Source organism: Patella vulgata, chromosome 2 (assembly GCF_932274485.2).
Source record: "Patella vulgata chromosome 2, xgPatVulg1.2, whole genome shotgun sequence".
In the NCBI taxonomy this organism is placed as follows: Eukaryota; Metazoa; Mollusca; class Gastropoda; family Patellidae; genus Patella; species Patella vulgata.
This window is the reverse complement of record NC_065880.2, coordinates 39,758,726-39,784,829: the sequence shown is the minus strand read 5'-3', so window position 1 is coordinate 39,784,829 and position 26,104 is coordinate 39,758,726. Positions and strand designations below refer to the sequence as shown.

The 26,104-nt window shown below is 36.0% G+C and overlaps 1 long non-coding RNA gene across 1 annotated transcript; it reads right to left on the bottom strand.

Moving 5' to 3' along the window:
• Nucleotides 1-522: 522 nt before the first annotated feature.
• On the bottom strand, nt 523-9,894 carry LOC126812316 (uncharacterized). The gene is made up of 7 exons (XR_007675884.2): nt 9,790-9,894; nt 5,172-5,350; nt 2,806-2,919; nt 2,446-2,524; nt 1,963-2,130; nt 1,289-1,395; nt 523-694 (listed from the first exon to the last, which is right to left on the bottom strand). It is a non-coding gene; the product is annotated as an uncharacterized LOC126812316 (long non-coding RNA).
• Between the last annotated feature and the right edge of the window lie 16,210 nt (nt 9,895-26,104).

Genomic DNA, 26,104 nt, shown 5'->3' with positions numbered 1-26,104 from the left:
AGATGGTAGATAAGGCCTGTTAAAACAAACAACGACCTGAAGTTAATTGAAATTAAAGATGGCGGTAAACATGGCGTGTATAATCTACCTTGTTCCAAGATGGTTTGTCAAACATCACGTAATGGCCGCTAGTTGGCTCTCATCCTAATAGCTAACACTTCTACTGACAATTTAAAGAGATTAAACACATTTATCAGCATCTTACAAAATTAAACCTGTCAATATAGAAACACTTGGTGATGTTGATCTGCATGTTCCTGAATAATTAGGTAAAATTCTTCATTACTCTTAAATATGAATAAACGTGCTTTAAAATTGAAGTTCTTGTAATGGTGGTCCGAAATTTTCGGTTTGACAAAATATTTCAATATGACTTTTCTATAGATGTGAGTCTCAAAAAGACCTAACTGTGTTTAGTTGACTTTAAACGCAAGTACTTACTCTATCTATATATTTCCAAATAAACAGCGGCCTTTCAGCTATCAAAACACTTCAATAGCAAAAAAGAACAAAGGCGATTCATTATATTTAAATATTTTAATGATATCAATGCATTTAACACTGGATACAACACATTAAATTCAAGATACACGCAAAGGTATATCAGAGATCAAGGGAAACCACTCTTAAAGGGTTGTCAGGTAAATATAGCTTTAATGCCATCCAAGGCAGTTCGTCCTGCTAGTTTTGTATCCTGTGAATACAAAACAAAATTATGCTCAGATATTTGTATATAATTAAATGCCAGACAAATGTTGTGGATTGGGGATAACATGTGGGGTCGTTTATGCATAGTCTTTCATGAACACATGGTACAACTTTCAATTATCGGATTTATCTCATGTGAATTTGTCAAGATTTTATACCAATGTTTATGATCGATTATGCAATTTTTGTACTTTTAGGCATAGATGTACTTTAAAGTTAACAGCAAACTAGCCACTGGGGCTCTAGAGAAAATAAGACAATCAAGTGGCGTGATTCCGTAGGTTGCATGCCCCTAACCTATGGGTTTTATCTCTGTCCACCTGTTCTCTTCCAATGTAACAGAACCCTATGTGCACCCTATTGCAATAAGAATTACCATATGTCAGTCCCAAGATGACGATAAAGCCGATTTCTCTCTCTTTGAAACAAAATCTCTAAGGACCACAGAATATTCTAGAAAATGATTAAAGTGGTGCATTTTTCAATGAATTATTGGCACTTGTCGCACATACTTAAATAAACCTAGACACTATTTGAAAAATGTTACCAATCACAGTAATAAGAAGTATGTAATACTCACATGCACATGTGAATAAACCTGTTGACATTTACTGGGGACATCAAACACGGAATCATCTGTTATTCTTGGCTTAAAGTTAGCATACGTGAAGCTTACAGCAGTTTTATCTGAAAAACAAATACGAGAATTGTTTAAATTCTGTTTTCTCAACAATAGCCTCAACAATACAAACATTAAAAAGGTAATTTGAGATATTATATCGGTGTGATTGCTGTTGATTTCTTTTTATTTCATTTTCTATTTATATGGTTTTTTTTTAGAATTTATTTATCACCCATTCATTTATGATATTTCATTTTTTTGTTTTTGTCGTGGAAGAGGATATAGAGGTGAGTTACACATAAATCATTCTACCTTTCATTGCGGAAATAGTCCGATATGTCAATAAATGGCAAAGGTGGCAAATTACTGAATTTGGGTGTCACAACTCGGTAGTGTACGACACTAGACATTATTTTTTCGGCTACGAATATTAACGACATTAAATAAAGTTATTTAACACAGCTACCCATGTTCTATTGAAATTGGGGTTGGCACCGCTTCTCGTTTAATTATACTTTGGGGGCTGAGAGCACTTTTTATTTGGTGATCACACTCCGGACTACTACCACTTCTCATTTGGAGATCACACTCCGGACTGACAGCACAATCATCTGTAATTGACTATTACTTACATCCTCTAACGGTGCCATACATCGATTGTGTCAGTGGTACACAATCTTTAGCTGTAACCGTTAACTTAGTACTAACATCAGACTCGGGTGTATTAAATTCCCACGATGTAAACTTTATTACCTCCTCACCGTAGCCTATCGAGTTGGTGCCCAGGTAAGATGCAGCGTCTGAAAACAGATAGACAATAACCATAAATAGTTTAGTCAAATGTATAGAGGCGGACTGTCGTATTTGGTAACAATAAACATGGGTAACTTTCAGATCGAGTACTGATTCATTTGCAGAAGCGGGCCAGATTCCCGTTCATAACTGACAATAAATTCTTAGACAAAGTAATTTTTCTTGAATTGAATATTAGTTTTAAAAATTTAAGTAGTTATGTTTATTGATAAATATAAGCATTTATGTTTATCAATAAACATATCAACTAAGAATAAACATTTGGTAAGTTTTATTTCTCAATATTAAAAGGTCAAAGTTACTTGGTATACACGGTTTCTGCATGCCTTCCTTTACTTGAATAACAGTACAATTATCACCGTCTATAGCGAACTCTAATTGCTGGAAACCAAATATATAGTAATTACAACAATAGCTCATAAAAGAAAATGTTAAAGATATAATTGGTGTCATCTATATTGTATTAAACAACGTTTGATCTTGTTTGAGCTTGATCCATGAACACGTCTAGAACATGATATTTTCTTTTTTAAAGAAGTATAGGTAGATAAGTAAATACAAATGAGTGCAACATCTGAAATTTTTATAATCTTAACTCTTTGAAAGAAGCATTTGTATTTGGGGCTGTCTTGAAGAAGGAAATGTGTGTGTTCTGGACTCACCTGTTTAAAGTCCATGATAATTGTAATTAGTTTATACTGACCACCAGGTAGTCTAGTATGAGTTTCTAATGTCATCATCTTTCTATCATAATCATAATACATTTCATTCCACACCTGTAAAAGTGGCAATCGTTAGTGTCTATAATTATTAACAAAGGCATACAAAGAAAATTGTGAAAGAATCATACCAATATCTATAACTAGTAGCATGTAAGTTTAATCTGGGTTAAAGGTAACGAGCGAGAGAGAGAGAGAAGAGAGAGACACAGAGAGCATAGGCGTACGAGCCAGGGGGGCGGCAGCTGACTTTTCGGGCAGACGGGTAAAGTGAAAAAATTTTTTATTTCATCTACTTGGCAAAATAAATTGCCAGAAATCTAATAAAACACTAATTTTACGGGCTGGAATAGCAGTAAAACGCGTTTGCGGCCGTCAAATATTCCAAAATTTTTCTTGGGGGGGTCCTTACAAGGTCAGCTCCGCTTCTTCGCCTCTCGAAGAAACCCGAAATTTTTTCGGGCATTTCGGGTTCTGCCCCCCAACTGTCATCGAGCCCGTACGCCTATGAGAGAGAGCAGCATACACCGGTGGGTCGTTTCGGGACTAACTTATTATATATCTTAGTATAACTTAGCAGTCGGTGGAACCGAAAAAGGCCCACGACGTTAGGAAATCGACTCTATTCATTTCCACGTACAATCGAGACAGATGGTTAATTAAACACCACCTTGTTTAACTCAAGAATTCTCTCTTGCATATTGGGGTCACGGTAGCTAAGTGGGTAAGACGCCGGGGGTCGCTAGCCTGGAGGTCAGGTGTTTGATCCCTGCATTGGCCGAGAAAGTCCATCCAGATTTTCCGGCGTAGTTCCCCCTTGTCAGTGATGCAGGACGGAGGGCCTGACAAGGACAGTTGTCTACTCGTTCGAATGTACAAAAAACCGAGGTTCCGTGTACACATTGGCGTGCACGTAAAGATCCCTTGACAGTTGGAATTCGATATAAGAGTAGACCGTAGTTCCGCTGTCTGGGCATACAGAGTATTCTCCATAACTAGCTACCTATCCTATCTCTAACTGATGATGCACTTTCCAATTTTCTAAGATTCCAATCAGGTAACAGAATTTAAAGAAAAATAGATCGTTCCATAGAATTAGATGGATAAATCTTGCGAGTAGACAAACAAAAGAAGCTCAAACAGATTAAGTTAGTAGATGGCCCCTTAAGTGCATGATTCCACTCTTATATAATTATATCGTGAAAGATTCCACTTGTATATAATTATAGCGAAATAATTACTTCTTTGCAACGAAATAATTACTTTTTTATAACGAAATATTAATGGATTTATGATTTAAAATGGCAACTAATGATCCCAATACTCCAAACACCCAATTTAAAAATAAAATATCTTAAAAAAAACAAAAAAAAAACAATCGTGGTCTCTATCTTTACCGAAATGCGGTCGGACTCGGGCCATAACCCTGAAACTACGACACAAAGTAGGCCATTTCGGGACTAACGCATGGTTCAATTTCATTTCAATAATTCGCTTGTGCTTAGGGGTATTTATTTAGCAGTTGGAGGAAACAGGTAGACCTGGAGAAAACCTACGAGTTTGGTCAGGCGACTCTATTCCTCGTCATGTACAAGCGGTCAATCGAAACAATACTAGTTGACTCAATGACAGACCTCATGGTTTTAGGCGCACCACTAGACGCGCCCAACCCCCATTTCGCTGGAACTGCCGTTCAAGGAACACTGAAACATAGATAGGGTTCATACACTTACGAAAAGAAATAAAATTGGGTTAGCGTTTACTCATTTAGCCACGGTGGCTCCCACATACCCTTATGAAGCCAATGGTTAATACCCCAAAATATATGTTAAAAACTATTGCTTCTTGAGTTCACAAGGTTTTCGTAATGGGGATCATGTGGGGGGGGGGGGGGGGCTTTGGACCGGAAGCTTGCGGAAACGATAGGGTTCGTTCTCTCTTTAACCCCATTGCTGCACACAAATTTATGAAGAAAAAACTGCTTTAAAGTGTATCATCCTTCTTGTTCATGTGGTTTTTAGAATGGGTGAGCGGGGGTGGGAGCCCGGTTCATCCCTTTATGTCACCAATGCTTCACAGAGCGCCCATCCTCCCACATGATCACCTTGTGAACACGATAGAAGCAATAGTTTACAGATTTGTTTTTCAAGTTGGCGTATGAAACCTATCGATTTTCAGTGTTCAGTTACCTGCAGTTCCAGCTAAAGGTTAGTGCTTAGATGATCGATAATTAGGTTAACCTGAGTTAATTTTATATGATACATATAATTAATTACATTTATTCTTCACGTGAAATTGACAATACTCACATCTATAGGAACAGTGGTCGTATTAGACACATATATTCCCCCAGCTTCTGCTAAAACAGTTTCAAACTTGTTACTGGTACAACATGGTTCCATACAATACACGGAACTAATATACACCAACAATTTCAATAACCATAGCATGGTTTTCTATGCAATAATCGCTGTAGGTTGAACCCGATCTGTAATATATCGCATAAATGATAAAATTTATATTGACATAAACATTTGGCATTTATTTGGCTATGTGGAACTTCGCCATAAGCAAAATGTGCATGGGTTGTATAAATAATTGCATGGAAATACGTCATCGATTGATTGTTTTATTGCATTGTCAGAACATCTCCTGGCGTTAGACCAGAAATTATTATGGTTAATATTTATTGATTATATAAAGCCAAAATTTAACCAAATATTTTATTTTAAAGTAAATAAATAATGAAAGAGAACAAAGAGTTTATAGTTTATAAAATGTTTACTTAAGACATCTGTTTACTTTAACTGGTTGTTTTGTTTTTTTTTAAAAAAAAAAGAATTGATTTCAATCGTCTGACGTGTTTCCAAACATGTTTGCTGATTTCAAATAGTCAGAATTCTTCTTTAATTGATCTTAATCGTCTACAAACAGCTGCATATCTAAAACCATGCTTTACTGTGATTTTTAATATTGATATGAGACGTTTGAGCTTCTATAGGAAATAGTTACACGTGTACGTGTATGCAAAAGGAAACTATCTTGTATAAAGTATAACTTAATCATCCTGGATCATGCTCCATGAATTGAATTTGAAGAGAAAAAAAAGAATCAATATATTTCTCTAAATTAAGTCGTTTGAACTCTCATATACATTCCTAAATGTAGCATAAAGCTGATAAAAAAGACATCTGACATTTGAATTTAGTTAGAACTCGTCCTTACATGTTGGGTACGTTATGTACAGACAGTCAGGTGGCATAAGTAAAAAAAACGTTCACTTTTTGAAAAAGGCATGAAAATTGGCATATCGTGGGCCGAGAATTAACTGGTTCTATGTACACTTTTAGCTAAAAGTGAGATATTTGCATAAACACAATCTGTGAATCAACAGGACGTGTTATATGTCCTGTGAGCATGAATTAATACAGGAATGCTTTCTAAGTTAAATTATCATAGGCCTTTGTTTTAATTTTGGGCCCATTCCCATTCACAAAGTTTTATTTCCACTTTCACCAACAGAATTCCTGGGTCTGGTTTCATGTGATCTTGTGACAAAATGGCCGAAAACGAAAATAGCATAGCTGAATCTCCAGGGCAGAAAAGTCATTGGTAGGCGCTTACAATATTGTCCGACAATGAAATCTTATAAGGCATCTTAAGACGACTTAATTTTTGTTAAAAGACTTTTTTTATTTTGTTTTAAGGGGTCGTTTGAGATAGTACTAGTTAATTCTCGTTCAAACATGTATTGTATGTACATGTAAAATTTACACAGTTCATGGAGATGGATTGCTTTTTGGTGCCGGACGTCGAGAGTTCTCGACACAGGTTATTTCCTTAGAATGCCAAACGCGGAGAGTTTTCGGCATGAGTTATTTTTAACTACAAAGGCTGTGCGTTTAGTTCCGACTATCGCTGGCTCTCATTTGCCTTTTTACTTCCGTTTTCTTTCAGAATTTTCGCAAATTGGCATGAAATTAGGCCAAAAACGTTGTTTTCGTCCCGAAAAGTCGTGATATTTATCAGAATGTTATGAGATTTATGAAAAACACCTCTTTTACAACTATGTGATTCATACCTTCTTAGGGCATAAAGTTCCATCTCCATGTTTCTGACAAATTCATTACATTTTGTAAACCACAAAGTCATATCTCCATTTATCGTATTTCAGTTAGACCAAATTGAATCACACTGCATCAAGAAACACCACACACTCTGCTCGCTTCTTATATTGATAGCTTCAACAACTGTGAAAATTTGGTAAAAATTCATAGAATTTCAAAATACAGTGATGCCAAAACTTCACACCCATTTTTCTCAATTTAACAAAAAGTTGACATAAACCCAGTTAATCCTCAGCCCACGATATAGGTAGTTTTTGATTTTTGATGTTCTCTTACGAATAAGAGCGAGACACACGTAATCTGGCCCCATTGTCGGTCTCCATTTTGGATTCAAAATTGCCGCCCCTGAAATATGGGATTTTGGCTTCGCGATATGATAGAAATGTGATCTAAGTGTCGAAATCAATGTTCTAGCAACCACTGAATTCACCAGAAGTGCTTTCATTATCATATTTTCAAGTTTCGTCACAGAAAACATGCATATCCGACTTTCATCTTCTCTATAAAACGGCTGTAACGCGATTTTCGGATTAAACTCACTATAATATCAACGATAATAAACGATTTCTAGTTAACTTGAGGAGCTTGTAACAGTTGAATAAATGCAGAAAATAAATTGAACGGGGGGGGGGGGTCAACTAACTTGAATATTCATCCACCATATTCATTCTTTTATTGGTCACATTTGATAACAAGTTCCATCGCTGGTACAAAGTTCGGTACATGATAATGAAGCTACTATGAATTTACAAGGTGGCTAGCTGACTGTCTTGCAGCCATATTTGATAAGTTTATTTTGAACATCATTTTGTACCGTAGCAGAAACTTTCAAGCCGGAATATCTGGAGATAGACAAGTGATACAAATGGTCTATCTATAACGTTTCTGGTCGTCTCTTCCCGAGGCAGCCAAACATTGTAAAGAATTAACTCATCAAATGTGGTTGCAAGAAAGTTTGATAGCCACCATATAAATGCATGGTAGCTTCATTATCATCAAGTAATCTAGACATCGTTTATAAAGAGTTTAATCCGAAAACCGCGTAAATGCGCGGCAATTCTCGGAAGCTCTGAGCATAATAGTCAAAGATGGGTGTTTTCGGTAACTAAACATGACAATATAGTGAAAGCACTCCTGGTGAATTCAGTGGGTACTGAAACATAGATTTCGACACTTAGATCAAGTTTCTATCGTATCGTGAAGCTGTAATAGCAGTTTTAATCCTAAATGGCGGCCGAAAATGAGGTCAAATTGCGTGCGTCCCGCTTTGTTCGAAAACTACCTATATGCCAATTTTCATGCTTTTGTCAAAAAGTGAACGATTCTATGAAAATATCGACCTAAGCGACTGGACTACCATACACGTATCAGTAGTTAGGCATGTTCAAGATCTTGTTCTACCTATAAACCACCCTCACACAACATCGATATTTAATGATTATGACAAACCATTTCTTTCTACAGCCCTGTGACGTTTCAGTTTAATGGCTTATGGAGCCATTGCCATTGCACCGTTAAAGATAGTCCAGCCAGGGGCAAGCAACGCATAGTATGTGAAAAATCTAAATTACTCCGATGTCTGATACCAAAATACACTTAGTTTTTTTTTTAGAGTAAACAAGACCTGACCCCGTGTTCACAAAGCATTCTCAGACTTAAGCTGAGAATTTACTCAAACTTGTTTGCCTTATTTTAACTAAAATATAGCCCTTTATAATAATTTTGTTGTTTTAATGTATCAGATATATCAATAAGAAACTATGTGCAAAGTTTTGTGTTTCTGGATCAAAGATATTTCTCATAAACAGTGATTGAAAGTTGAGCAAATTCTCAACTTAAGGTTGAGAATGCTTTGTGAACTCGGGACCAGATATGTACGCCTGAAAAGGGTAAAGGGCCACTTGAATAGCATTATAGCAATTCACATTCAAACCAAAGGGGATGAACGTGTTCATGTCGCAAACAGTACACATACAGGCAATGTACATAGTCCTCAAAGATTCTGACCATCACAGTGCATGCACGCTACTATTGATCAGCAACGGTGGAACCACCATTGTCGTACTTTCCTAAAAATTTAGATAATTTGGGATAAATGATTATTACGGTCAAATCTCCCAGCAGCATGTTATCAGAACTTACGTTTTATAAAATTATGAAATAGATTGCACTTTATATTTCAACAGTAATATGATGATTTCGATCAAATATTGGAAATTTTACACGAAAGATCACAATCTTGGAACCGTTATGGCATGTACTTTTATAGTAAGAAAATTAATCAAAATCCACACGCTTTTAGGCTGTTTTCAGATCGCCATCGTCGTTTTTAATGCCCTCAAAGTTTTCCACGAATGACTAAAAATGCCTAATTCGCCGTTAACATCAAATATGACATATATCGAAATGCCATGACGCCATCGAAACAAAATCGTTCACCGCTGTGATCCGCATCATGTATAACCAAAAATGATTTGCTTACATGGCATTTTAACATTATGTCTGAAAATCTGAAAATAAATATTTTGCAAGTTGTGAAATTAGTTTTCAGTTCAAATATATCTTGATATTCGCTATAGGAATAAATAGAAACCCAAAATTCACCAAGAAAGGGAGATCGCTTATTCAAGACAATCGTAATCGTCAATTTCTGAATAACAATTCTGAATATGATGAGGATCATGATCATGAATAAGATATATGGCATAAATAAAAGTGTATATTTTATATCTTTATCTAAAATAGGTTTGTGTTATAATTAAATTAATTCAAAGGTAGAAACTAAAAATGAAATTCCTACCTATATTTGGAGGTCCATGTACCTCAGAAAACATCCTTTAATATGACTAAAGTAACGACGCATTACGTCACTTAATTTAGAGGTGAGGTATTCTAAAGAAACATGCAGCATCCAAAACCCTTTCTCGTATTGACACGGTAAACACACGGTAGTCTTGTAATCTTATTGATCTCATGTTGGCTCAAATCTTTTCCTCATCATTGTTTAAACTATTTAAATTGTCGTTACTTTAATCTTTCAATCCTAATTTGAACAAGTCTTTTTTTGTTTCTTTTAATTCGACGAGTAATAATAGATCTTGGAAATAGAAGATAAGAGAACGTAAGCCATGACTACTGTCTATATAAAACTACTTCTCCATACACCACTAATTAAAACTATAATCCGGGATTATTAGATGCTTTCGATAATTCCATCGAATTAAACATTTTTTTCTGTGCCACATATCATTTGTTAACCAGTATTACCAATATTTGTAAAGTTTAAGATAGTGGTATGAAAGGTAACATTTGGTCAACCTGACAGGGAGATGTTCGTCTTGGTACCACCAAGTTTCAAACCCTATATATATATACATGTATATATTTCAATCGACCATCAAATGGGATTTGCAATGGTGCAGCAACCTGTCCGTCCGTCCGTCCACAATTGTTTGTGAACACTCTAAAGGTCACAATTTTTATCCGATTTCGATGAAACTTGAAATATAGGTTTATCACCCCAAGATCTCGGTTTCTTTCGATATTGGCATGTATCGGACTGTAACTTCATGGATTATGGCACTTGATTGTACAAAAAATCCATTTTTAGCTTGTGAACACTATAGTGGTCACAATTTTTTATCCGATTTGGTTTAAACTTGAAATGTATGTTTATTACCCACGGATCGCGGTTCCTTTCGATATTCGCGCATATCGGACCACAAGTTCCTGAATTATGGCCCCTGATTGTACGAAAAATCGCGTTTTTATCTTGTGGACCCTATAGCGGTCATAATTTTTATCCGATTTAAAAAAAAACATATTATTATATCACCGTTATACCCTACAGACGGCTGAGTTTGAATTTCGTGAAAATCGGTCCAAAACTGACAGACAAAATGGCCGCCCATCGTTCTTAAATAGCGTAAAAAAAATATGGTATATCAAGGTTGTGGACCCTGTAGAGGTCACAATTTTTATTCGATTTTGTTGAAACTTGAAATTTAAGTTTATAACCCAAAGATCTCGGCTCCTTTCGATATTCGCGCATATCGGACTGTAACTTCCGGAATTATGACACCTGATTGTACGAAAAATCGCTTTTTAAGCTCGTGGACCCTATAGAGGTCATAATTTTTATCTTATTTAAAAAACCGTAATATTATATCACCGTTACACCCTAAGGACGACTCAGTTCAATTTCGTGAAAATCGGTCCAAAACTGACAGACAAAATGGCCGCCCTTCGTTCTCAAATAGCGTAAAAATATGGTATATCAAGGTTGTGGACCCTATAGATGTCACAATTTTTATCCTATTTCAATGAAACTTGAAATGTAAGTTTATAACCAAAAGATCTCGGTTCCTTTCGATATTCGCGCATATCGGACGATAACTTCATGAATTATGGCCCCTGATTGTACGAAAAATCGCGTTTTTAGTTTGCCGACCCTATAGAGGTCATAATTTTTATCCGATTTAAAAAAAACGTATTATTATATCACCGTTACACCCTAAGGACGACTGAGTTCGAATTTCGTGAAAATCGGCCCAAAAGTGACAGACAAAATGGCCGTTCTCAAATAGCGTAAAAAATATGGTATATCAAGGTTGTAGACCCTATAGAGGTCACATTTTTTTATCCGATTTTGTTGAAACTTGAAATGTAAGTTTATAATCAAAGGATCTTGGTTCCTTTCGATATTCGCCCATATCGAATTTTAATTTCCTGAATTATGGTCCTTGATTGTATGACCCTATAGAGGTCATGATTTTTATCCGATTTAAAGAAACGTTTTAATATATCACCGTTACACCCTAAGGACGACTGAGTTCGAATTTCGTGAAAATCGGCCCAAAACTGACAGACAAATTGGCCGCCCCTCGTTTTCAAATAGCGTAAAAATATGGCACAGTATATCAAGGTTGTGGACCCAATAGAGGTTACAATTTTTATCCGATTTTGTTGAAACTTGAAATGTAAGTTTATAACCCAAAGATCTCGGTTCCTTTCGATATTTGCACATATCGAATTGTAATTTCCTGAATTATGACCTTTGATTGTAGGAAAAATCACTTTCTTTTTAGCTTGTTCTCTATCCATCTCTCGAAAATGTGGGCATATCCTGCCTGGCAGCCGCTGGTTTAATCGTCAATATGGGTTCCGAACACGTACCTAACAAAAAGAACTTAGACGGTAGTATCCGGACCACACTTTTCCAAATCCTTAGAATTAATTTTCGGTGTAACACAAGGGTCAGTCTTAGAACCAATTTTGTTTACGTTATATACCACCCCACCTGAAGATTTTTTTCCGCCATTGTCTTTAATTTTTGTATGTTGATTATTCTGCTATATCTTGTATGTAATAAGCTATCTGAAGTATACACGATTGTCTTGCTGAGATCAGAGATTGGATGAAGTCAAATCGTTTAGTCCTTAACGACGATAAGACATAAGTCGCACACTTTGAATCTTCCCTCAAACGAGATTTTGAGAATATGGAAAATTTGTGAATGGGTGGGGTTGATGTTAATCCATATCTTTCAGTTAGAAATCTAGGTGTTCTTTTTGACAATGATGGTCATATGACATCTCAAGTCAATCAAATCTACAGATCTGCTTTTCATTCTCTCTGTAAAATAAGTAAGATTAGGCCACTGTTAAATCGACAAGAAGCTGAAAATTTAATTCATGCATTAATTGTAACCACTAAACTAGATTACTGCAATAAATCGTTATTCCTGAATATCAGTTAGACAAATTTCAGGCTGTTCAAAACGCGGCAGCACGTTTGGTAACAAAAGCTAGAAGTAGAGAAAGTGTCACCCCTATCTTTATTGGCCTTCACTGTCTAGGTATTCGTGAACGCATAAAATTCAAAATCCCTATATCAGTATTCAAAATATTATCAGGTGTAGCACCCACGTATCTTTGTAAACTTATTGAATGTTATATTCCAGGCAGATCAAATCTCAGGACATCGAATATAAATCTTTGTCTTCTTAAGAGTCAAGATATCAGACATACCTATAAAACATATGAATGGCGAGCTTTCTCAATTACTGCCACCTGTTTAGGAAATAGCCTCCCTTCTCATATTCGCCAGTCCAACGATGGGCCCTCTGTTAAAAGTAGCTTAAAAATGTATTTATCGGATAGGCATTTAACTTCTTGTCCATCCAAATGAAGTTGTTTTTATGTATATCCTACTTAATCCTGTTGTTTATTCTCTAATTTTTGTGTTTTTATATTTCATCTTGTGTGCTATATTTTACCTTTATTGTATGTATCATCCTTGTTTAATTTTTAATATGCCAGTGTACAGCGCTTCTGAAACGCATGTGTAGAACGCTTTATAACAATAAAGTTATATTATTACTGGAAGCTAGGGGGGTTGGATGGCTGAATGGTTAACGTGCGCGCGCTGTATCATAAAGTCTGTCATTGAGTCGACTGGCATGGTTTCGAATCCCCGATTGTACGTGGCAAGGAGTAGGGTCGCCTGTCCAATCTCGTGGGTTTTCTCCGGGGCCTCCGGTTTCCTCCCATTGCTAAAGACCCTTACGCGCAAGCGAATTATGTAAATAAAATTAAACCATATGTTAGTCCCGAAATGACCTAGTTTGTGTCGAGTGGACGTTAAACCTCATTTCTCTCTCTCTCCCTACTGGAAGCTAATAACGGTACCACTACCGGCCGACAGGTCGTGGTTTGCAGTGACTGAGCTTATCACAAAACCATTTGCTTCGATGACACGTTATGCAGACCTAACTTCCTGAGAGCTATACGGGCAAGTTTCTAATGAATTTGACATTTGGCACCTGCAAGATTTATAGTTATTTGTTGAGACCGTGTAGGATTTGGTGGGATTTTGAGAGTTTGCTTGTGCCTGATGAACTGGGTATGGGACTTTAAGGCGTACAATTCATAAATAGTAGGAAGTTTTTATTCATCTGAATGATACTTCATCGTTACCTGTTTAAACAAAATATTGCAAGTTTCGGCATATCTGACAGACTTTGTAAATTATTAAATACATATTCAGACTGTGTCCATTTGCTATTGTGTAAATAGTGTAATATTTATCAAGCCAAAAGAAATTCTTGTCGGAAATATATGATGTTTGATTTATATGATATCAGTAAAAGGTCTGACAAAGCGAACAACTGGCATGTTACACAAGTTAAGTGTTATTTGTAAAAAAAGTATATAGTCGGTCATTGCAACCTTGTGACCCTATCAAATACAACAGTCTCAACACACAAGAATTCAGGAAGTCGTGCGAATAGCTGACTTTACTATCGGGTATTTTTGTTCGATGTTTAACCGAAAGACAAGCCATTATAAGTGAATCTGAAGAATTTGCAAATTCAGTACACCGCCTGATCTGGATGACCTGACCTATTCCTTTATATGTCATATGGTCTACTTGGTGTTTTGACACCTTCAACAGGCAATGTAGAAATACTTAAACATACGACGGATATATTATTAATCCATCTATATAGAAATTACCACCAATGAATAATTTAATCTGATCCGGGATCTTGTCTATATGTGAGGAATGTAAAAGTCTCGTGATTGCTGTGAATTCTGCACATGATATCATTTCTAAAGTTGAACAAGTCCCAAGAGGTCAAATACGTATGGTGTGGTATGGTAATGCGGTGTATATGCATCAAGGTGTGTTAACGGTTGATTGCAACAGGAAATATAATTTTGCTTTGAATGTATAGGGTAAAGCGATGTCTTTAATATGTTGGGCGTGCTGTAACTGTTGGTTTCTGAAACAAGCAAAATGTAAGCTTATAATTATAAGAAATTTCTTCCTGGCGGATTATTCAGTAGTAGCGGGATTATAATATTATTTAAATTCAATATTTACAGTATAGGGAATTTACCTTTGTAGCATATATCAATATCTATGGACTGGTCTTATAATTGGAATAAAATATGATTTGCTCAAATTCGCTAAATCAAACATAATCTGAAAGCTTTGTAAAAAGGAAGAGGGGGGGGGGGGTAAGATTAGTAAATGTTTTGATTACAACACCAGGCATGGTTTGAGTTGGACACATCTGGCCAAGATCCAATAATAGCTCGACACTAACCCGTCGCCAACTCATCTGATTCAACTATAATTGTACCAAAATATTTCCTCTATCCGTCAAATTGGTGTATTAGGCATACCACCTGCATTACTGAACACAAACTTAACCCAAAACCTGAAGGAAGAGAACCAATGAATGCTTGATGTGACACAAAAAATATACGAATTGGATATTATTGCTCATAATTTGATTTGATACATGTATAACTACTGTACGGTTTGGTTAACACATGCAGTTGGTATATCAAACACGCTTCTATCTTTAATACCAGGATTAAAATTACTGTACACATAAACTATGTCAGTCTGGGGACCAGCTTAAAAAGAAACAGAAATTAGAACAATCTCTACCACCACACAAGGGCATGTAAATGGTAGATTAAATATACAACAGTTTTAATTCCTTTAAATTTAGTTCAAATTTTCACAGTTCTGGGTTGAATTAGCCATAACTTACACTGAGCTGGTGAATGTGGGTTATACTGGGCCTGTATTAAAGGAATGCAGGAATCTCTCGTTACTGAAAAACTAGTAAGGAAGCCATTGCTCGGTTCAACATATTCCATATATCAGCTACAAACGTATTTGATCCATATCAATATATAGATTCTCTTAGATACGTGGCATTGGCTTTAAGTAAAAGATAAATAACACTGGGTGCTGCTGTTATTTCAAGAAATAACATAATAAAGCATGGATTTATGAAATACCTAAACAATTGCAAACATCTGCGAAAGGTGGGTGGTATTAAATCAACCCAGTGTCCAGCAGTGGGGTTGTATTAAGTCAACTCGGTGTCCGGACGTCGGTGGCATTAAATCAAGAAATAAGATATTAAAGCATAGAGTTATAAAATATCTAAACAATTACAAACATCCGCGAAAGGTGAGGCGGTATTAAATCAACTCGGTGTCGGAAAGTGGTGTATTAAATCAACTAGGTGTGCAAAAATAGGGTGATATTAAATCAACTCGGTGTCAAACTTGGGGTGATATTGAATAAACTTGGTGTTGAAGTCCAAAGACCTGAACACGACTGGGCCCAATCTACGAGTCTCTCAAAGCATATAATATCGATAGGTTTCAGTTATCATAAAAAAGGGAGGATATATTTAGTGACGAACCCTCTTGATGTTTTTCTACGGATTATATATTGAAGTAACATTTGAGACCGTTTTAGCAAATATTAAAATTCTTACGTTTCTTTTAAACTGGGTCGGGTTTTTTTTAATGACGATGGTCAACTTATTAAGACATTGTATATCCATTAATACTAGACAGAAAACCAGAATCACAATAAATTAAAAATGTTCATGGCGCCAATTGAAAGGGGTAACAAGACGATTAATAGTTTTAACCACCATAAAACAAACGTTAGTATGGTGGCTGATAGTGGCCATGTTAAATCTCGCCTTTTTCATAACACGACATCACGACAGTATTGACGCAATCATAGCACACTTTACTCTGTCGTAACATCGTGTTATTTTTGTCGTAACATCGGGATGTCGACTTGTCGGCCTAGTCTTTTTCTACAAGTCACAAAAATACAGCTGTATTCATTACATCATATAAGTAGCAGATTAGATAAATATAAATAAGACTCGTGCAAAAAAGATAATAAGAAAACGTTCATTATTTATTTGTTTTCTCAAAATAATGAAACATTCTGCGTCCAAAAGTGAATTATATTTGGTATTATATTTAAAAAATCTAGATAGAATTACAATAGCAGGACCAGAGTGGGTTAGCTATGTTAATTCCTTGAATAAGAAGTGGTGTCGAAGGTATCGAACAAGTAAGCATATATTGCCTCGTGTACGACACCCACCAATACTTATAGATGGCTGGGGCGATAGTTTATAAGGGATTTCAGAACATTTCACATTTGATAGATGGGTAATAAAGGTTTCAACAATCGGAAGTGGTGAACGCAAAAGGAAAACACGGGTTATCCCTATGTATAACTGACTGAAGTGACGAGTGATAACAGATACATGGGCGAATTTCTGCTCACTAATAATTCCTTCGAAGACCAAAAGTTGTTGTGTTAGACTGTGAGAGGATATCTGACAATTCATAAAAAGAATTGACTGCCACTAGGCAAGACAACACGAAAGAAAAATAGGAAAAGTCCATGCATTACCATGTTTTATAAGGTATAGAATGAATAAAAACAAGGGAATTTACGGACTATTTCTATATTTCTCGTGTTCTCTTATCTAATGACATTCAATTACTTATTACTTTATTGAATTGTCCTTTAACTCCATATCAGCAGACCATTCCCTGTCCGTACAACAAGGTGTGTTCACAGAAAAAACTGAAGAAAACGCAGGATAATTTAAAAACCAACATTATGATACTTCTTCTTCTACAGCACAACTGGTGTGAAACTTTCATGTTGTACCGATAAGTTTATACAATCGGCACTCCTCGATAAACTCTGATAATTTCCGAGCAATATGTTTCACAGAGAATTACGAAGGTCTTCTAATATCTCTGTAAAAGGTGACTGCTTTCAACATGTGCCGTCACAGCACGCGGCGTCAATCATTGGCTGAATGGCGCGTGCATTGTTTACATAAGACGTTACTGCTTCCGGCAGAATGCTGCCTTTTAGTCATTTTAATACCAATTTACACTAAATAGGAAATAATTTTGACCTACAAATACGCAAACGTCTTTATTTATTTTTCTAATACATCAAAAAAATGTTTTAGAATTTAATTTTGTGGGTGGAAAAAAGTTAATATTTGAGACTCAGTCGCATTGATGTCATCCTTATCAGTGATTCTAGAGGCCTAGCGAATATTCACTACTGATCAGTGTGATTTCCGAGATGTTTGAATTTATATTTGAACATCATGTGGTCATACGATAGGAAGGGTTATTTTCAATTCAGCTTTAGAACAGGATAATCTTCTGGTGGAGACTTATTGATTACTAAATGAAAATGAAATGAAATGAAATGGGGTTTAACGCCCTACTGTTCTGCTCCTATACTGGGCTAATGAAGATGGGCATACGCCATACAGTGTGCTATGAGGGAAATTTTGCCCGGGCAGCGGCACTAACGCCTACTCTTATATCGAATTCCAACTGCCAAGGGATCTTTTACGTGCATTCCAATGTATACACGGGACCTCGGTTTTTCGTCTCATCCGAAGGACTAGACAGCTGTCCTTGTCAGGCCCTCCGTCCTGCATCACTGACAAGGGGGAACCACGCCGGAAAATCTGGATGAACTTTCTCGGCCAATGCAGGGATCGAACACCCGACCTCCAGGCCAGCGAGCCAGCGTCTTACCCACTTAGCCACGTGATCCCCCTGATTACTAAACAATCCACGGGGATGGAATAGATTGGTAGAACGTTGTATATTTTCTGTAGGCCTAGGATATTGGGTTTGTCTTCATTAAGTTAAATATCCATAAAAAAAATGCAAAACGAAGGTCTTTTGCATGTAATTTCTTTTTGATCGTCCGATAAGCATGCACATAGAGGCTACCAAGTTATTATGCTGGTCCAAATACACTACGTGACTTCTAATCTGTCGTTAACATGCTGACTGTTTTTAACAAATCAGTTAGCTAGAATAATATATATATATATATATATTGAAATGGTTTAATTTTACTTTCGGTTGCCCCGCCTTATTTTAAAGATTTAAAGAAATACACATATATTTAGTAAATATAGATCTTTATTCTAATCAGATGGGTGTCAATACATCCTTACACAGTTCTCCACGAGGCCTTCAAATATAAATCAAAGGATTTATCAAGGAAACACTAAAACATCTGATTGTAGTTGGATTTTAGACGCACTATCCGGCTTAACAAAAGCATTGATTAACATTTTGGTTGAATCAAGGTCAACAAGGTCGAATTTTTCCAATATTAAACAAAGGGAAGTTAAGTTTTTTCACAAACAAGAGTTTGCATATATTACTGAGGAATAAAAAAAATGAAGTTTAGTACCAGTCAAGTTGGAATGTAGGCTAACAGTTATTATCTGATTTCCCTTCGTGATGTTAAAGGACGAGTACATCCAGGGGATTGTATTTAAATATCATCCTATTGGGCTGGGCATTGTAATTTCTTTTTCAAAGAAAAAGGGGCTTGAATAAATCGCCTCTGAGTAGGCTTTTTAGCGTTGGCAGTAAATTGAGGACCTGGAGAAAACCCCCAAGGTTAGACCACTCCTGGTGAGGTACAAACATGAGATGAAAATCCTGCCGCTTCACTCACTGACAGATCTATGAAGGGTGCACACCACCGGACCACCCAAACACCTACTGTGTTCATAATGAAAACGTGGTTTTAAAATTAGCATTAACTTTCTGTCAATCAAGAGATAATTTCGTTTGATGTAATGATAATATTACACCAGATCTATTCATATCTCATTCGATAAATTTTAATGTAATTTGGAATAGAGGAGCTAAGAAAACTAAAAGACACAAATAGTTCGACTTTTTACGGATTTAAAACACTGTGCCTACCCGTTAGAGTATAATTAATATAATTAATTATTTAGCGATATAATAAATGGTGCTCGTTTACTGATTTATTTCATTGGTCAAATCTTCAAGTATGCAAAAGAGGTTGAGACGAAGAGAGCATTAGGATAGTCAATGAGCGTTGTGGAAGTGTCCTTTCTTTACATTAAAATGAATATTTTTAAACGACAATAAATAACAACACAGGTTATTTATAAAGTCCATGGTACCAGTTTTAATTCATAAATAATTCATGTAATTGAAATAAGAACTATTTGTTTAAAATATTGGAGTACCAACAGGTTTCTGAAAATAACAAAAATAACAATCAGCTATATACAGAAGTAAAAAAAAAAGCATTATTTTATTCTTTTCATCCAGGAGACCTTCAAAACATAGATTATAGTATAATATGAAGGGGAATAGGCTTAAATATGAAGTCGTATATTTTGTGACTTTTGATTCTTTAGACATGTTTCTTCCAGTGGGAGGAGACAATCCCATCTGACAAATTTTCAAGCAACGTCATATCCTAGAATTCAGATGTACTCAAGACACAGAAGCACCTGAAGCAGACAACATACCACCCAATATTCAAGTTGACCTGAATGTTTTACCTGAACTGGCTGATTAGCACATGAGTCGGGTACAATAAACACGTTTCGGTCTTTGATACCAATACGGAAATTGCTGTATATAAGAACTAGATCTATTTGGGTTGTATTATCTAAACAAAATATAATTAAGCCCAATATAATCAAACAAATAACAGGATCTGTACGGTATTTCTTAAAACATTGTTGCCTCGACCCATTACAATAATCATGTGTAAATCCGATAATGAAATTTACCCGTATGTATTTCGACGTAATAGACGGATAGTTAACCGATTGGTAATATTTGTTAGGAAGATAAATGCGAATAAAGTTCCGTGGTATCATACTCCCGCATTTCATGCCGGAATATTGTAGTTAGCCCTTCAAGGTGAATACCATAATATTATGTTCAAAAAATTATGTTGAGGTGGGGTTTTATTGGATGTGTTTGTCTGGGTATGTGAAGCAAGTACTATCAATTTCAATGATTACCTGAGAGGGGTACGTGAGGATTGTACTGAGCTAATACACGCGGGATACAGGTTTCTTTAGTAACAGAGAGTCTGTTGAAGGCACCGGTAGCCGGTGAAAAATATTCCCATGTATTAGCTTCTAATTTATTACTTCCATATCCGTATATTGGTGATCTCAAATAAGTGGCGTTAGCTACAATATAAACATTTCAATAATACCACATTAATACAAACATTATAATAACATTAAAGTAGTAGTGTAAACATGTTCATAATGTCAACGAGTGGTATAAGGATGTCAGTAAACAGTTTGATAATGTCAAAGTAATACAAACAGTTTATGTTATCAAATTCCAGTAATATAAATGCTGTTTATTATAAATTTGTGTCTTTAATTAACTCTTGGAATAATCTAGGTTAATCTCGCACAAACTTTCTATCAACGTCACACAAACATTTTAAATAGACAGCAGCAGCAAAGGGACTGACAGAGCCCTTCACCGACACATAAAAAAAACTAATGATGACGTACCAGGAAAAACAAAATAATATTAAGATAAATGTTTAACTGTCGGGTGGGTCGGGTGGGTGAGCCTGCTATGAGATATCTTTCTACCAGATAAAACGGGGGGTGGGGGGTGGATGGCTGAATGGTTAGCACGCGCGCGCTGTATCATACGTTCTGTCATTGAGTCAACTGGCGGGGTTTCGATTCCCCGGTTGTACGTGACAAGGAGTAGGGTCGCCTGTCCAACCTCGTGGGTTTTCTCCGGGTCCTTCCTCCCACCGCTAAAGACCCCTACGCGCAAGCGAATTATAGAAATAAAATTAAACCATACGTTAGTCCCGAAATGACCTAGTTTGTGTCGAGTGGACGTTAAACCCCATTTCTCTCTCTCTCTCTCTCTCTCTCTCTCACCAGATAAAACGGGTAACAAGGTTGTTCCAGGCATATTTATCATGTACTTTTTAGTGCACGACATCACAACTTGTAGCTATGGGGTCCAACCAGTTAGATATTTAACGGCCAAAATGAATGTATAGTTAGTTACACGGGTAATATAAAAGTAATATATAATACGTTTAATGAGAAGTCACGGGGTCCCCGACAAAAAGATCGTTTTCTGCAAAACAAATGTGATCATGTAAATATATAGCCTTGCCGCAAATGAATTGTTATGCTCAAAATATTGAGCCCGTTTGGAAATGATCACAAAAGGAATTTTTATGTTTAGTACATCGGGAAGTTATTCTATTATTAGCTTGCTTAAAAACACAATTCCGCTACAAGGTCCTCCCTAATAAACAAACTATACATTTTTGGAAAGCGTATAACACCAGGAACACAAATCCAGAGAGTTCCAAGCAAAATGTTTGCATTAGCTCGATTAAGGGCAAAATAAAAATTGTTATAATTTTCAAGTAAATGCTATATTTATACTAAACATTGTTTTGTTGACATAGAATTAAATATTGGCGAAAACACCCAATGTCATCAATATACTATTGGTTTAATTTTGATTTTAACCAAAATGCAGAAAATATAATGGACAAGGGAACATACAGAATTTTGGAAATCCAATAACGGTAATAGAGGGTTATCTCCCTGTCTGTCAAATGTCTGCAATTGATAAAAGTATTTCCTGTGCGTGTTGACTGTTGATGCTGTATGACGCACAAGAACATGTGTGAGCAAAAAAGCTCAATATTTATATCGTTAATGGGGCCCCAGGGGACTGCAAGGGTTGGTGAGCGGGTGTTTACCCAGAAATTATGGACGGAGCGCCTAGTCTGATGAGAAAGGATATATGTTTGACATTGGTTGAGCAATATGTCTATGAAGTAATGGAGACCAGACTCTATCCGTAGTATTGTAAATGGTATTGAAATCACTAAATATAAACCCATACCCACATAGCCTTTCAATTAGGCCCTACATTACTTTTACTACAGGTAGCTGTAAACCTCTACTTCAGATATTTAAGGCAGAATTACACACATTTAAGCTGAAACCGTATCTATAATTGTGTAATGTGCTAACAAATATAGATATAAGACAAAACTAACTATTTATTGAAGTAAAACAATTAATCAAAGTTACTCTTCGCTTTAAATGTCATCAAAGTTAGTCGTTATCATCATCACTGTCACTACATGTATAAACATCAAATTCGGTTTCTTTAACAGTCTTTTTGTTTCATTTTCACATTTACTACAATTACACAGTTTAGATATGTACATGTACAAGAAAACTTCGTTGCGGTTTCCTCCTGTCAGTGGTACGGGATGGGGGTGGGCTGGAAGGATAATACCCAGTCGTTCGGATGGGAGGGAAAACAATAGTTTAAACAATATTTGATTCAACAAACTGAATCGGATTGAACAACAGGTACGGAGCTGCATGGGTATAGGGGGACAATCTCAGTTGGGAGTTAGGAGTTGGGGCTAGCGGGGGGGGGGGAGACTATTTGCACGAAAAATTTCTTTGTCACCCAGATTTTCTGAATGAATTAATCATTAACTAATTAATAATGAATTTTCCACAAAGCTGTGTTGGTTGTTTATTTTTAATTAATTACACAATTATACAATATTTCCATGAGATATGGTCGCATTCTCAAATCTCTGATGCTTGTGCCAGAAAAACTGAAAAAAATGAAATACATTGCCCGAAAAATGGTCGGTTCCACGAATCTGAGAGGGGGGGGGGGCATTCAATGTTCTCCCAAAACAGTATTTATACTAATATATCTGTAAACTTTTAGTTCAAATCAATCTGATTAAAATACAGATCTATATTTCGTTTCGTTTTTTTATACTTTCGATGGCCTACACTACATGAAGACTTGATCAGTTGTAGCGATAGGTCGCGTCAGAGGTCATACGAGCAACTTTTGACCTTATGACGTCAGACATTTGATTAACCAATTAGCATTGATGTTGCTAGTGGATTACCCACAGTTCCGTGCAAAGCATGCCTAAAGCTCGCCGTAACAGACCGTTTCATTAGATATTTCCTTCAGAATACGTCAATGATAACAACTTTTCCGGATCCTAGTGTAGTAAAGACAAGTAATTTTGAACTATAAAAACGAAACGAAATAGGATCTGTGTTTTAATCAGATTGAGTTCAGATTAGATTTGGGGCTAAATTCCTAACAAATATGTGAATTGAAAGAAGGCATCTTCATTATACGGGTTGGTGCAGAACAGTAAGACACATTAAACTCCATTTTAATTTTTTTATCTTCATTACAATATTGTCACTCCCATTACAGTATTATTTAGTTTTGGCCATATTTATTTTAGTGAGAAAAATAATTATATCTGTAGATGCTATGCTTTAGTTTAAATATTTGTTAGACCTTTAGCCTCAAATCCTATCTGAAAAAAATTGTTGCTCGTCTCCAATTCGACTTGACAAACGTATGACATGCAGAGTTTCGGACAGTTCTTGGGACGAGAACAAAAGGTTATAGATCCCTTCCATTAATATTTTTGCTTAAATATGATAAGATATTAACTTTAATATTGTCAAATCATATAGCTACCTGCTGGAATACAAGGATCTCTGACTGGATTATCAAGAGAAAGATTACAATTTCAGAAAGCGAACCAGATGGCATTTATAGTAAAGAAAATAATTAAAAAGTGTGCTATCATTGAAATAGCTTTGATAAACAAATCCTTATATTCTGGATAGCTTACATTACCGTTTTCAATAATGTTTGGGTTTAACCAATGTTAAATACCTTAAATATTTAGTCACTCAATGGGGGTAGTTTAATCGGATCGGGACTATAATGAATAGTTTAGATGACAAAACTGCAATAAATAAAGTGGTGCTCTTCATCGAATGTGTAGACAGGACCCCAGTTTCATGTCCCACCCGAGCCCTTAGATAAGTTTTTTTTTACCAGGCCCTCCGCTCTGTTCAACCGAGACACTTTTTTATTTTTACTCGATCACATTAAATTGATCACTGATCACATGTAACTTACAGTGTTGTAGTCCATTAAGATATTATTCCGATAAAGATTTCCATTATTGACAACGACATTTACTTGCATATTAACCATTTTGTTATGATAATCGTAAGACAGCGTATTGACGCCCTTGAAACAAATAATTTAAAAATATGTTAACTGCTTTGCGGATCAAAGTGAAAATTTAAAAATAAAATGAAATGGGTTTTAAGGTCCTACTATTATGCTCCTACTGAGCTAATAAAGACGGCCATACGCCATGTCATGTGCTGTAAGGGAAATTTTGTCTGGACAGCGGGCGCTATAACCTACTCTTATTTTAAATTCAACCGTCAAGGGTTCTTTTACGTGCACACCTCATCCGAACGAGTATAAGTTGTTCCTTGCCAGGCCTACTGATAAGAGGGAACCACGCTGGAAAATCCCTATCAACTTTCTCGGACAAATATAAAAGGTTCATTAGATGGGAATAATATAATGCACATACCATTCTAGGACCTATATGGAATGTACATGATTACATATGGCGTTAAGGGTCATGTTTCTTGAATACGCCACACCGTTAATCTCAGATGATTCAATGTCGGTAATGGCGGCTAGAACGTTATGTGACGGGTTAACATTTTAAAACAACAATACCTCAACAGGATGAAATACGTCTTTTCTGATGGAACTGCCAATCACACCTGTAACAGCTTCAAATTCACGATCTATACAGCATGGTGTAGCTGCATAGACCGATAAAACCATCACAAAGGCTAAAGATGTTTTTAAAATCCACATCTTGCCTCCAGTAACTTCTTGTTAAACTGAGTAAAATTTTGACGACTTTAAAGAGTAATATTAATGTGTTATATATTCTATTTTGATAAGATAAAAGTATGCTTTATCTTAGAGGTTCGCAAATAACAACATACATATGCAATTTTTAATGAAATCATTTTGAACATATCTATCCTTGTTGGTGACCTTTTTGCAATTCTTTGGGCGATATTGACAGAAAAAGCTCGTTTTGGTGAACCGTAGGACCGCTTTACGGTTTATTCCTAGACTATAATTATACATGTACACACACAAGGCATGGGGGGGGGGGGGGGCTTTTTTGAACTAATTTCTTGTTGCTTTATTCGCAGGCCGGAATTGCAGAGAATCCCTCCCCTGTCAGCTAATTCCTAGAAGAATGGAAAACCAGTTTCCATATTAGTACATTGGGACATATTAGTACATTAGTACTCTGACACATTCGTGTCTACAAATCCTATTTGGTGCCGTGAGCTGGATTAACAAGAAAGTAATGTTACACAATAGGCTACCAGTTCAGACTTGATTTTTCAAAGCATAAGACGCGACAAGCTAATTGGCCTCCAGTTACGCGTTCCGAATAACTAAAACAAGGAAACACACTTGCAAGTATAGTTGTGTTCCTTATTTAATTGACAACACGAT